At 43.0% G+C, this 12,162-nt stretch overlaps 1 long non-coding RNA gene across 1 annotated transcript; it reads left to right on the forward strand.

Moving 5' to 3' along the window:
- Positions 1 to 1,669: 1,669 nt before the first annotated feature.
- LOC147245789 (uncharacterized) lies at positions 1,670 to 8,884 on the forward strand. Its single transcript, XR_015110192.1, has 3 exons — positions 1,670 to 1,739; positions 7,673 to 7,704; positions 8,454 to 8,884. It is a non-coding gene; the product is annotated as an uncharacterized LOC147245789 (long non-coding RNA).
- The last annotated feature ends 3,278 nt before the right edge of the window (positions 8,885 to 12,162 follow it).

Consider the following 12,162-nt stretch of genomic DNA (forward strand, 5'->3'; position numbering starts at 1 on the left):
AGTCCATTCAACCAATGAGAACCTCTTTGATCATGGAAGCTCTACAAATGTGTCCAATAAGATGAAAAAATTGGCAAAAGCTCACAGATTAATGTGGGTGTTTCTATTAGCCCACACTCATAACTCCCGCAACTGGATGGAAAATTAATGTCTCACTGCCTACTAGCTAGCAGGTGGCCCTGACATCCATTAGTGAAGAATTGGAGTTCCTTGGATGGATGGATGGATGGATGGATGGATGGATGAGTGGGTGGGTGGATGGATGAGTGGGTGGATGGATGGATAGATGGCATAAATCCAGCCCTGTTTCATAGTGGGAGTGTTTGTCTCCACCCAGCGTGAAAGCCATTTCACACCTTATCGCAAATAAAGATGTGATTCTTGTGCGGTCTTTGTGTATGTTCTCAGTCATCCAGGTCATCGTAATTCTCAAAAATAATCAATTTAGGCAACAAGAGGGGAGTCCAGTTGCCTAAACTGATTATTTTTAATTATATTTTAATAATCCTTATGTTTGTGGTAAAATTGCATGTTTTTGGCGAGCTGAAGAATGTCATTCATTAGCTACTTCCAACTGGAGACTCCGAGTGGAGACTACCGTTCTCTTTTGGTTGTTATTGTCACCATGACAACCATGTCATAATACTTCCCTGTGGCATAACCAGATTGAAACCATGTCACATCAGGGGATGCAACTTTCAAAAAGCTCATATATATATAATAATCAGATTTGTTTTTAGATGATCTATTCAGTCTTGTGGGGACTATTGGCTGAATAAAATAACTTCCAGGGCTGCAAACACAAATAAGGAAATACCTCAGAGTAGCGTTCTACTGTCCAGCAGGGGGGGTGGTTTCAGTGGTTGTGAAAAACAGATGCATATGAAAAGATGTTGGGTTTTTTCATAATTTTACTTATAAATAGAGCGCATTCAGAGCCTATTAATGTGTAATTTTTGGAAGAGTGATCAACTTAAAAATCCGCATTGAACTAAACATGGGGTATTCGTAGATTTTCGTGACCCTATACGTTAATGAGTATACCAATGATAAATCGTATCCTGAGAATTAAGTGGGAGGACAATAATCACTACAGACAGAGAGGATGTGCAGCATCAAAAGGGTTAACTGTCTGCATCCAGGAGAGTAATGTGTGTGTGTGTGTGTGTGTGTGTGTGTGTGTGTGTGTGTGTGTGTGTGTGTGTGCACGCACGTGTGTGTTTGCGCGTGAATGCACGCGTGTGTGTGTGTGGAGTGCAGTGTCATAAGTGCAGCTCTATAATGTCAGTCAGTCTTGGAGTGTGAAAATGTTTGAAAGCAGCAGCGAGGGAGGAGGAGGAGATAGTGAAGGAGGGCTGAGTGAGAGAGGACTGGAGGAGGGGTGGGTGGTAGACAGAGAGAGAGAGGGAGGGAGGGAGGGAGGGAGGAGGCTGAGACACTGATGTGGGGGGGGCAAGCATAGTGTGCACAATATTCATTCAAACTGATAGAGGCTGTGCGTCCTGGTTTGCACTTCTCATTCCTCTTCGATCTCTCTCTCTTTCTCTCCTCCATTCTTTTGCTCTCTTCTGCGTCTCTGTCTCTGTCTCTCTCTCTCTCTCTCTCCCGTCAGACTGTTTGCAGTTTATAGCAGCAAGAAGAAGACTGGAGAGCCTTGAAGAGGAAGAAAGGGAAAGAGTGTGATAAACATCAGACAAGGAGGAGGAGGAGGAGGTGGCAAAAGAGGGAGAAGGAAGGAAGTGAGGACAAGTAGGGATTTGGAATGAAAGATGAGAACAGAGGATGAAAGAGCGAGAGAGTGGTGGCTTGGCTTTTCATTGGGAGGGGTAAAGAAGGAGGTGTAGAGATAGAGGAATGTAGAGGAAAAAGACACTACGGCTTCTGCAGAGAAGGTGTTGGGTAAGTCAGTTTGAATTTTTGTACATTTTTCCGGGTTGAGCGTTGTGATTGCGCCTCTGATCCCACAGCATCTACTTTCCATTGTCACTCTGTGGGAGAGCCTGTTTGCCGGCAGACATGAATGCGATGTGACAGAGTGTCAGCGGATGTTTGCCGACAATGATGTGCATGCATGATGCAATGCCAAGGAGGAACGCCCAAGCAGGCAGAGCATGCGAATGATAAAGGACACCATGCTATCACAGCAGCAAGTGCCTGAACACAATGGGGATTTTCATTCATGACTTCTCATATGATTAGCTGTGTGTGTGTGTGTGTGTGTGTGTGTGTGTGTGTGTGTGTGTGCGCGCGTGTGCGTGTGTTACAACTACGGATGAGTTTTTCAGGATAATGCAAGTGCATGCAGGCAACGTGTGTTGTGTGTTGTGGGTGTTTGGGCTGTCCCTGTGAAAGTGAACGACAATTGGATTAAAGTATTGATCCAGTCTGGGCCAGGTAGCAAGATGCAGACTCGGTCAAACACCCAGCAGCAACAAGGGGGGGGAGGGCCATCAACATTTCCATTACCTCTAATATTGCACACACCGTAGCACGCGCACGCGCGCGCACACACACGCACACACACACACTGTCTGAAGCCCCTTTTACAGAGATTCTGCTCTGGTGCCCCACCATTGTTTCTCACACAGAAACATCCAAAACCAGAGCAGCGCTGCACCAGCTTTTGATTTTTCACAGCATTTAGACATCCTGCGAGTTGTGACGCGTGAACTCAACAGTTGTACATGAGCTGTCCCTTTTTCACACGTCAATTTGTCACTGCTACTCCTGCTTCCTCTGGAATCTGTACTTTTACACAGTCCATGGGACGTTATCGGTCATGTCATTTTCCGGCCTTGAGGAGGGTGTGTAAATTAATGAGGATGTTTCCTAGCCCCTTAACCGAACCATCACACCTGAGTGTTTAACCCTGACCTTCAACCTAAGCTGAACCTAAACCCAAGTTTAACCTGAAATCAAGTCTCAACCGTAAATCTGTCCTTTGACGGTGTCTGTTTACCACGATGGTCCTCAGTTAAATACAGAGTAGTTTAGTAAGAATGTTACTTCAACGCTTGTGAATCACATAGCGACCTTTAAATAGATAATTTTAATATTCATAAATGTAGTTTTTGCCATTTTAATATATATTTTCTTAATTTTCTGGTATTTTTCTACTTATTTTCCAGTCATTTTAACGATTTTTTTTTCAACGTAAGATGATGGGTCAGATGTCTTATATTCAAAGCATGTAAATGGAATATACCCCCAACACAAATATCTCTCACATGAGGGTCCAAATGGGTTGCAAAACCCAAAATGGGAGTCTGCAACCTATGGAGAATCAACTTGAGGTCAAGAACATCCAAAACTCTGAGAAATCCCCGGTTTTTAAAACTCAAATTCTTCCTCCTACACACACACACGCGCGCGCGCACACACACACAGCAGCAGTTTCCCTAGTAATGGTGGTGCCTCCCTTGAACTCATTCACCAGGAGGTCATTGGTTCAAGTCCCAGGTGGGGGAGGGGGAGTGAGAGAGGGAAGGAGGAAGGGAGGCATGGAGGAGGAAGGTAGGCGGACCGCCACTCACTCATTCGTTCACTCACTCACCCCCACCCTACTCCCCACCTCATGTGTCTGTCTCCCTTTACCCTCCCCCCCTTTTCTTTACCTAACAGTCCAGGCGTCACAATCTGTCCTCTCATTCAGCCAGTCACATGGTACCATGCATGCTCGCACACACAGGAAGTTCTGCACATGTAATCGTTGCCATTATGTTCAACACACCACTGTCCATGTGTGGGTGTAGAACATGCGTGTCTTATTTGCTGGTTCGTGTGTAACCGTCTGTAGGCCTGCAGTCCTACCTGTCTTGATTTGTGGGTCCATGCTCATTTATGACAAATGTCTGTGTCCATGCTTGACAAATTTGAGTGCAGTCCCATTGTGTAGCTATTGCTTCACGTGTGTGTGCTATGTGTGTTGTCATCACCATGTCACTGCAATGTTATGTGAGCAGTCACAGTCTGGTTAGAGAAACATGCAAACAGACAACTAGTCAAACACAAGCAAATGCATGGCAGAGCTGTCAGATCTGATCCCAGCAGCTCGGAGTAGATGTTTTTTTACCCATGTTCCCCTCAGCAAGACACTCACTGGACACTGTTGGCTCCTCCTGGGATCCAGAGTGTTCAGCTGTTACACAAAGAAATGCCTGAAATTTTATGAAAGAAGCAGCCCATTCAAGAAAAAAGTCTTTCAGTCACTCACCCACAGAGGATGACGGTAAAAGTAAATAAAATTCACTGGAGGAGAGAAAAATGTCTCGAAGTTCTGGTCATGATTATGGAACCTGAGAATGGCTTTTATCCCTGATCATGATTTAATGATTGGCCTATCTGGTTATAACATATGGAAGGAGCTTCATTATCCTGAGATAACTGCAAAAAAAACAAACAAAACAACTGCAAATACAGGATCTAATAATCCCTAAACAAATGTGCACATGTATCCTGCTAATGGTGTATTTTTCATGCCATGACAACTCAGATGTAAACATTGTTTTGAACAACCTCGCTTCAAACGGAGACTAACTAATCCTAGTCTTTTCACTCTTAATCCCAAAATAGTGAAGAGTGGAAATACGAACGACTAAAATACAAATATAATTTTTAGTCACAATAATGCTAAAATCAATTCCCTCTGTGTGTGTGTGTCTCTCTCTCTCTCACACACACACACACACACACACACACACACACACACGCACACACACAAACAGTCTCTCTTTCATTGGGGACAAGAGCAGCTGAACTTTGACCTTTACCATTCAGCCTGTCTGGAAAATACCAAGCCTGGAATCGATCAACACTCCCCTCAGCCAGACAGCCCCCCCCCCCCCATCAACTCCACCAGCCCTCTTATTCTCTCCGCTCACCCTTGACTCTCCTCCTTTCACCCCCCACCACCACGCCAAGCCCCCTTTCATCAACCCCAAACAACACAACGGCACTTATCACCATGAGTCTTTAGCAGGTTATGTCCGTACACACTCACACAAGCTTAACTGGCTGACACAGACTGAACATAGGAATTAACTCAGAGTAGCAGTGAAAAGAAATACACACCTAAATAAATGATGTTTGTTTTTCAGAGTCAAAGTTTTTCTGACATATTTCTCCTTCACAGCAGATTAACTAGTGCTTCCTTCTACTTGATTTAAAAAAAAACCCTCCTAATGACAATGTAGCTTTGTTGCGTGCAAGGACATGAATAAACTAGGATTCAAACTGGGTTTTGTAAATTACAGCATAGATGTGATTGCTTTACTTGATTTGAGTTAAAAAAACAAACAAACAAAGCCTGACTGTGACTACATATTTATGAATATATGAACACACATTTCAATAAATGTTTTTTGTTCAAAAAAGAAAACCCGGCGACTGGCTCTGTTAAATGGATCTGCCCGAAAAAAGATAAGATGAGACACAATATACTTTTGTTGTCCCCATGGGGACATTTTTCCTGGACCAAACAAGAAAGTGCAGCACTGACGTACTTCAGAGAGGTAAATATGTCAAATAAAATCCACCAAATCTGATTAGAATCTCTCACCTGCTCGTTGCGTAGTCCTGCTGACAGATTAACAGCACTAAAAACACAAGCTCTGTGGATGAGGCAGTGACAGACGTGCGACAGTAAACTGGAGCACCGACGTGTTTGTACACTCTGTTTACGATGTTCAATTTACCACAAATGTCCACTATCTGCACATACACACGAGTGGACATGGATATTCTGGTTTATGCCCTTCAGAGGGCTGGATGACCCTCTCTGTTTATGAAGAAAAAGGAAGTTTTAGGCTACAAGTTACAACATGGGTACGTTCACAACACAAATGAGTATCAGATAAGCTTGAACTTCTGTGACCCAGCAGTCCCCAGTTTTCCTACCATTTTTGCTGTAATCCTTGAGGTTAATATGACCAACATTTTCAAATGATTCCTAGACATATTAGGTGATGAACCGTTAACAAATTATTAACTAACCACTGCTAATGTGCCTTTATTATGAAGTGTTTCCAAAATTTGACTGTGTGACTCAAACTACCAGACTAGACGAAATAACGGATTGTTTGTGCTAACTGGGATTCATCTGGTAATGACAATAATCCAATTTGATATCCATGCATCCATTTTCTACCTCTTATCCTATTAAGGGTTGTGGGGGTGGGGGTGGCGCCTATCCAGCAGCCTTCCCCCTGGACAGGTCACCAGTCCATGGCAGGGCCAACACATAGAGACAGACAACCATTGGCTCTCCCAGCCACGCCTACGGTCAATTTAGAGTCTGGATTAACCTGGTCCCTCTTGATGTCTTTGGACTGTGGAGGAAGCTGGAGTACCAGAGAGAACCCACGCCTTCAAGTACATACATCCAGAACCCTTCAAGTACATACATCCAGAACCCTTCAAGTACATACATCCAGAACCCTTCAAGTACATACATCCAGAACCCTTCAAGTACATACATCCAGTTATTCCAGACACAAAACAAATATTTTTCTTTTGAGTTTGAAACCTCATGTGAAGCCTGACGTGGTCATTTTTCATGATACTTTTATGTCACCACCTTTTTTTTTTTCTCCTCCAATCATTGAGGAATATGATATTTATATTCTTGTCACTGAGCAAGAAGTTTGGCTCTGGGTCTCTACAAGATGTGTTTACTGGTGCTGCCCACTACTTAAAAAAAAAAGTTGATCTCTATTCATGCACAGAATAAAATGGCTGACTGGACATAAATTAGGTGTTTTTTTATTGTAGTTCTCATAACCAATGCTATTTACATGACCACCTGAATAATCTGTAACTCTAAATATCAAATAATCCGTTTTTTTATTGCACATATAAACACACTCAGTGGCTCATACTAATGAGGTTACCTCACGACTATTCTTGTTTTCTTCTTCGTCTCCTATATTTTTGTCACACGCCTATTTACGTGGACATTGATAGTCTGCCTTGTAAGCCTGGTGTGGGTGGTTGTCTGTTGGTGCAAAGCTGAGTGGAGGTTGGTTGGAAAGAAAAATTTAATTCAGTGGTCATTTGAAGAACAGTCGAAATTTGAAAAAGTACCTGTAGATTGTGTGTGTGTGTGTGTGTGTGTGTGTGTGTGTGTGTGTGTGTGTGGCTTAATGTCACCGAGTGTAATCTATAAGGGAGCAAGCTAGTGGTGCGTTAGCTTGTAGTAGTACTGCAGTATGCACGAGCCCTGTTGGATGCTAATAATGAAACGTTAATTCCAGCTCACTTCATGCTGCTAAAGGTGTGGATCGTCTTCATTCTGTCTGCGTGTACTGACTTCATGCAGTCTGTCTGGAAAAACAAAAGTGCAACCAGCTAATGACAGTGTCCATTTTCAACTAAAGTTTCGGACTCACATTGTTGACTTGGTTTGCTCTGCTCAGGGTGACTCGCCATTCGCGCACATGCTGTAGTCCCACTTCCTGCCCTACGTTCAAATAGATTTATGACTTTCATGTTTCTTTCTGTGCTCTTGGAGGCAAACGATTTACAAAAGGGAAATGCATTTGAATGCTTTGGTGTTTTTCTATGTATATTTGCATGTGTTGAGCTGTAATTGACGTACGATATTTTCCATTTTATATTTGATTTTTGTCCTCATGTGCTGACCAATCGTGTAATTTGTACTGTCTTTCACCTGCAGCGTACTGTGTTGGTGAGAACTATCCGGAAAAGGTAAGTCCTTTTCTCCTAGAATCAGCTTTATAGTGATATATATGAAATAGTTTTGTTGTTTTTTTTAATAAAAATAAAGACAACCACATGTTGTTAGACTTGCAGATATTATCACATTCAACATCACATGCTGAGAGAAAATTGAGAGACTCCAATCATCAGTGTGTCTGATTCCTCAGATGACATGCTGGATTAATTTAGAGCAGTGCTGCTACAAACGTATTCTCAATTGATTTCATAGCCTAGTTTGGACTGTAGTTTTTCTTTTTATTGGGGTTCTAAGCATGTCAAGTATTGAATTGTAGGGCAATATTTATGAAATGATGCTAATGTGCCCTTTTGTTATGCAGTGCACATCAAAAACGTCTCGCATTAGCCTGTTTACAAGCGCCTCCATTTTGGGCCAGTCAATCCAAAATCAGGATAAACTGGAAGAATATTCAAATAAGTTGCTGAATCCATTACTTTTATTACACACCTAGAATGATCATTTCTGAATTGAGCCTTAATGTGCCAACAGTACAGGTCCAAGGAATTACAGTATGTATTTGATGTTGGAGACACAAATGTTAACTCACACAATGCCTGAAGATCTTGCACAATCACGAATGTGCCAAAACGCATTGATGCCTGATGAGGCATCGTTCAGAGGCTTTGTGAGACTGACTTGACGAGCAATAGCTTGGTAGCAAACTTGCATTCACGTGACTTAAAGCAAAATCTCACCCGGTGATTTTTTTTCCCTTCAGATACTGCAGGTGTCCTGAGCTCATGAAGATGTTTTGTTCATCGCTGCATGATTTATTTGTGATTCAAGAATGCAGAAAGAGCCAGCCAGATATACTGTGTTTAGCTTAGAGCTAACGTCGACTGACGGCTAACAAGAGCAAGACTGTCCAAGAATGTCTGTTTGTCTTTGCTGTCTATCAGCCATATCTTCTTTATCCAGCCACATGCTCGGAAATCCATAAAAAATTTGATTTGAAATATTAAAAACAAACTATTTATATTTCCGTTGGTTATGTTCATGGTAGGGCTGAGCATGATCAGCTGGTGCATTCAGCTGAACTAAATCAAACTGATTCATGGCAGCGCTTCACTCAAAGTGATCCAGTGGTTAAAATAGCTCTTTGTGAGCTCAAGACACGTAATTGAGAGTTTGTGAAAGGTACATTTTTTAGCAATTTTTGGGTGAGGTATCACATTATTATTATGGGGGGGGGGGGGGGGGGGTTATACATCATGTCAATGACCATAATAAAACTAAATAGAAGTCTGACTTCATAAAGAAAGTATCAACTCGTTTTAGAATATGTGTTGTCCTCCATGACTATTTAAAGTATGTGTGTGTGTGTGTGTGTGTGTGTGTGTGTGTGTGTGTGTGTGTGCCTCCAGAGGTCTTGTCTCCTCTTGTTTCGTGTCCTCCTGGGTCCATCCCGTCATGGCTGTCCACTCCTTGTGGCACTGGGGACAGGCTATTCGTTAGCTCGTTGTCAGCCCGATTTTTTTCAAGTCTTGGGGAACATTCAACGCTGTCGGTGAGTTTGTGACTTAGAGAAACCATCGAGTGCTGAGTGTACCCTTACACTTGAGCTTGCATCAGTCACGCCGACATGTGAGCAGACTTGTACTGCACGTGCTTGACCTGTGAAACACACATGCATGGCTGCATTCCATTTCGAGGACCTTACTTTCCCACCTGTAATTTTCCTGTTTTACTTTGCCAAGCCAAAATATTTGCAGTGAAGTTACATCATGAAATATTCTCGAAATTAATTTTCAAGTACTATCCAGTGTTCACATTATTATTCTCCCAAGCAAACCTGTCATGAGATTCCCAATCACAAAAAGTCAATAGTTCGTTACTGTTGCAAAGTCAACTGAGGTAGCAGTTATAATGATTGTTAAGAACAACAAAAACCCCTCTCTTGGTGAAGGAGTATTGCTCCATTTTAATGAGTGTAAATTGTTGCCAGCTTTGTATTACAGAAAGGGATCAGCATGCACATGTGAAATAATGTTTTTCTTACAGTGGCAACTCTGTTTATATAATGTAGGAACAGAGTGAAATGAGTACGAAAACATTTAACATTTTTATTTATCAATTAGGCGGCACGGTGGTGCAGTGGTCAGCACTGTGGCCTCACAGCAAGAAGGTTCCGGGTTCGAACCCCAGCTGGAGCACGGGGTCTTTCTGTGTGTAGTCTCCATGTTCTCCCTGTTCCTGTGTGGGTTCTCTCTGGTACTCCAGCTTCCTCCCACAGTCCAAAGACATCAAGAGGGGACGAGGTTAATCCAGACTCTAAATTGACCGTAGGTGTGGCTGGGAGAGCCAATGGTTGTCTGTCTCTATGTGTTGGCCCTGCCATGGACTGGCAACCCGTCCAGGGTGAACCCCACCTCTCACCTGAAGGCTGCTGGGATAGGCTCCAGCCTCTCCGTGACCCTTAACAGGATTAAAATAAGATGGTAAAAAGTGCACAACTAACTTTAACAACGTTTCATGTGTCTTAAAAACAGCAGTTGCTGACAGTGCACAGAAGTGTTAAGCTAGTTGTGGTAGCATGCATGCAACCTTGATAAACTGTAGATCATTCATAGCGTAACGTTGCTTTATATGTGTGCTTCAAAAATTAGAATGAAAATATGTAGGTCTAATACCCTTTCGTTAGCCACACAACTTTTTTTCAACAGTTATCCAAAATCCACTGTAACGATCCCAATGGAACCTATGGCGACACAAACTTCTGGTTTCGTCAAGTCAAGTCAGTTTTATTTATTTAGCGCCAAATCACAACAAAAGTTCTCTCCTGACTTTTTCCAAGTAGAGCAGGTCCAGTACCTCACTCCTTCAATGAACCTCCACCCAACAATCCTCCATCAGCAGCACATCCTGCAACAGCAGCAACAAAAACCTTCCTTTAACAGGCAGGAACGTTGAGCAGATCCAGGATCAGTGGGGACGGCCTTCTGCTTTGACCGGTTGGGGGGAAAGAGAGCAGGAGAGCGGGGCAGAGACAAAGACAGACAATGGAGGAAGACAGATATGCAGAAGGAAAGGAAGGGACAGAGATAATGAGAGTGATAAAGGGAAGAGACTGATGGACAGACGGGGACGTGAGCAGGTGGAGCTACGGGTGGCAGCTTGAGCCTCTTCAGGTCTGGAGCCTCCTCCAGCAGCACCCGGGATCTGGGATGAGGGGAGAAGAAGAGGAGTTAGTAACACGTATGAGTATGATTTATATATGACAAATATAGGAGGGTAGAGAGGGAAGAGAGGAGGAGAGAGAAGCCCAGTGCACCATGGGAGATCCCCCAGCAGTCTAAGCCTATAGCAGCATATCTAAGGGCCAGCCTAAGCAGTCCAACTATAAGCCTGATCAAAAAGGAAGGTCTTAAGTCTGCTCTTAAACATAGAGAGGGGGTCTGCATCCTGGACCGAAACTGGGAGACGGTTTAGCCTGCAAAAATACGTCATCCCTCTATACACAGCGCTCTTATTATGAGAATGGTTATGAGAACATTGTGCACACATATTTTATTTGCTTGTCATACTGTTTGCAATCCAGTGCTGTTTTTTTGTCTTCTTTCAAATTCAGCTCATGCCTCCTCATGGTCCTCTTGTAGTGTGTGCTGTGAGTGGCAAACCTACTCCCTCACCCAGAGGCAGCAGTGCTCCTCACTGTCCTCACATCTTCAACTGTTGAATGTTAGCTGTCCTGTGCTTCCATGGTAGTCAGAAAATCATTATCAAAGCCAATCAGACATCTAACACTGCAACTATATATGTGTGTGTGAGTGTGTGTAGGGTTACGTACTGATACTGTAGGTCCTCCTCAGTATAGACTTTGGCTTCGATACCCGTTAGAAGGTACACAGATTATCGAGCTGCTGTTCATTTATTCATTTAATCTTCAGTTTAACCTTCCATTTGAGAAACATTGGGAAGTTGCCTTTGCTCCTATAAGAGAATCTGATCTTCTGTCACGCTTTACTGGCCAGATTATCTATGTGGTATTTAAATGTGAGCTTCACATCAAGCCTTATGCCAACGTATTTATACTCTGTAACTCTTTCAGTATCAGCACCATTTACAGTCTTAATGTGTAGGCCCTCAAATCACAATCCTATCTCTATTAAATGGCATAAATTTAATTGAATTAGCATTAAGTGCTAATCTAAGACCTCAGAGGACCGGTTGCAGGGTACTGAAAGAGAGCTGTAAATTCACAGTGTTGGAGCCGTTCATTTGGGTAGATATCAGCAACCACAGTGCAGTCTGGACCAAACACCTCCTCATCAAGGTTGTGGTCTTGTTAGAATCAGTTGTTTGAATGAATGCGATCTTGATCCCACCCAACAAGCAGCTGTACCCAGCTGTGCGCCGCATTGTTGGATGTGACAGAAATGCAACCTGGAGGAGGATGTGTCGTATCTGCCGTCTTCACCCACCCCCAG

The sequence above is a fragment of the Aulostomus chinensis genome, chromosome 18, assembly GCF_037954235.1.
Source record: "Aulostomus chinensis isolate RoL2024-O1b breed Wild chromosome 18, RoL_Achi_v1.0, whole genome shotgun sequence".
Lineage (NCBI taxonomy): Eukaryota > Metazoa > Chordata > Actinopteri > Syngnathiformes > Aulostomidae > Aulostomus > Aulostomus chinensis.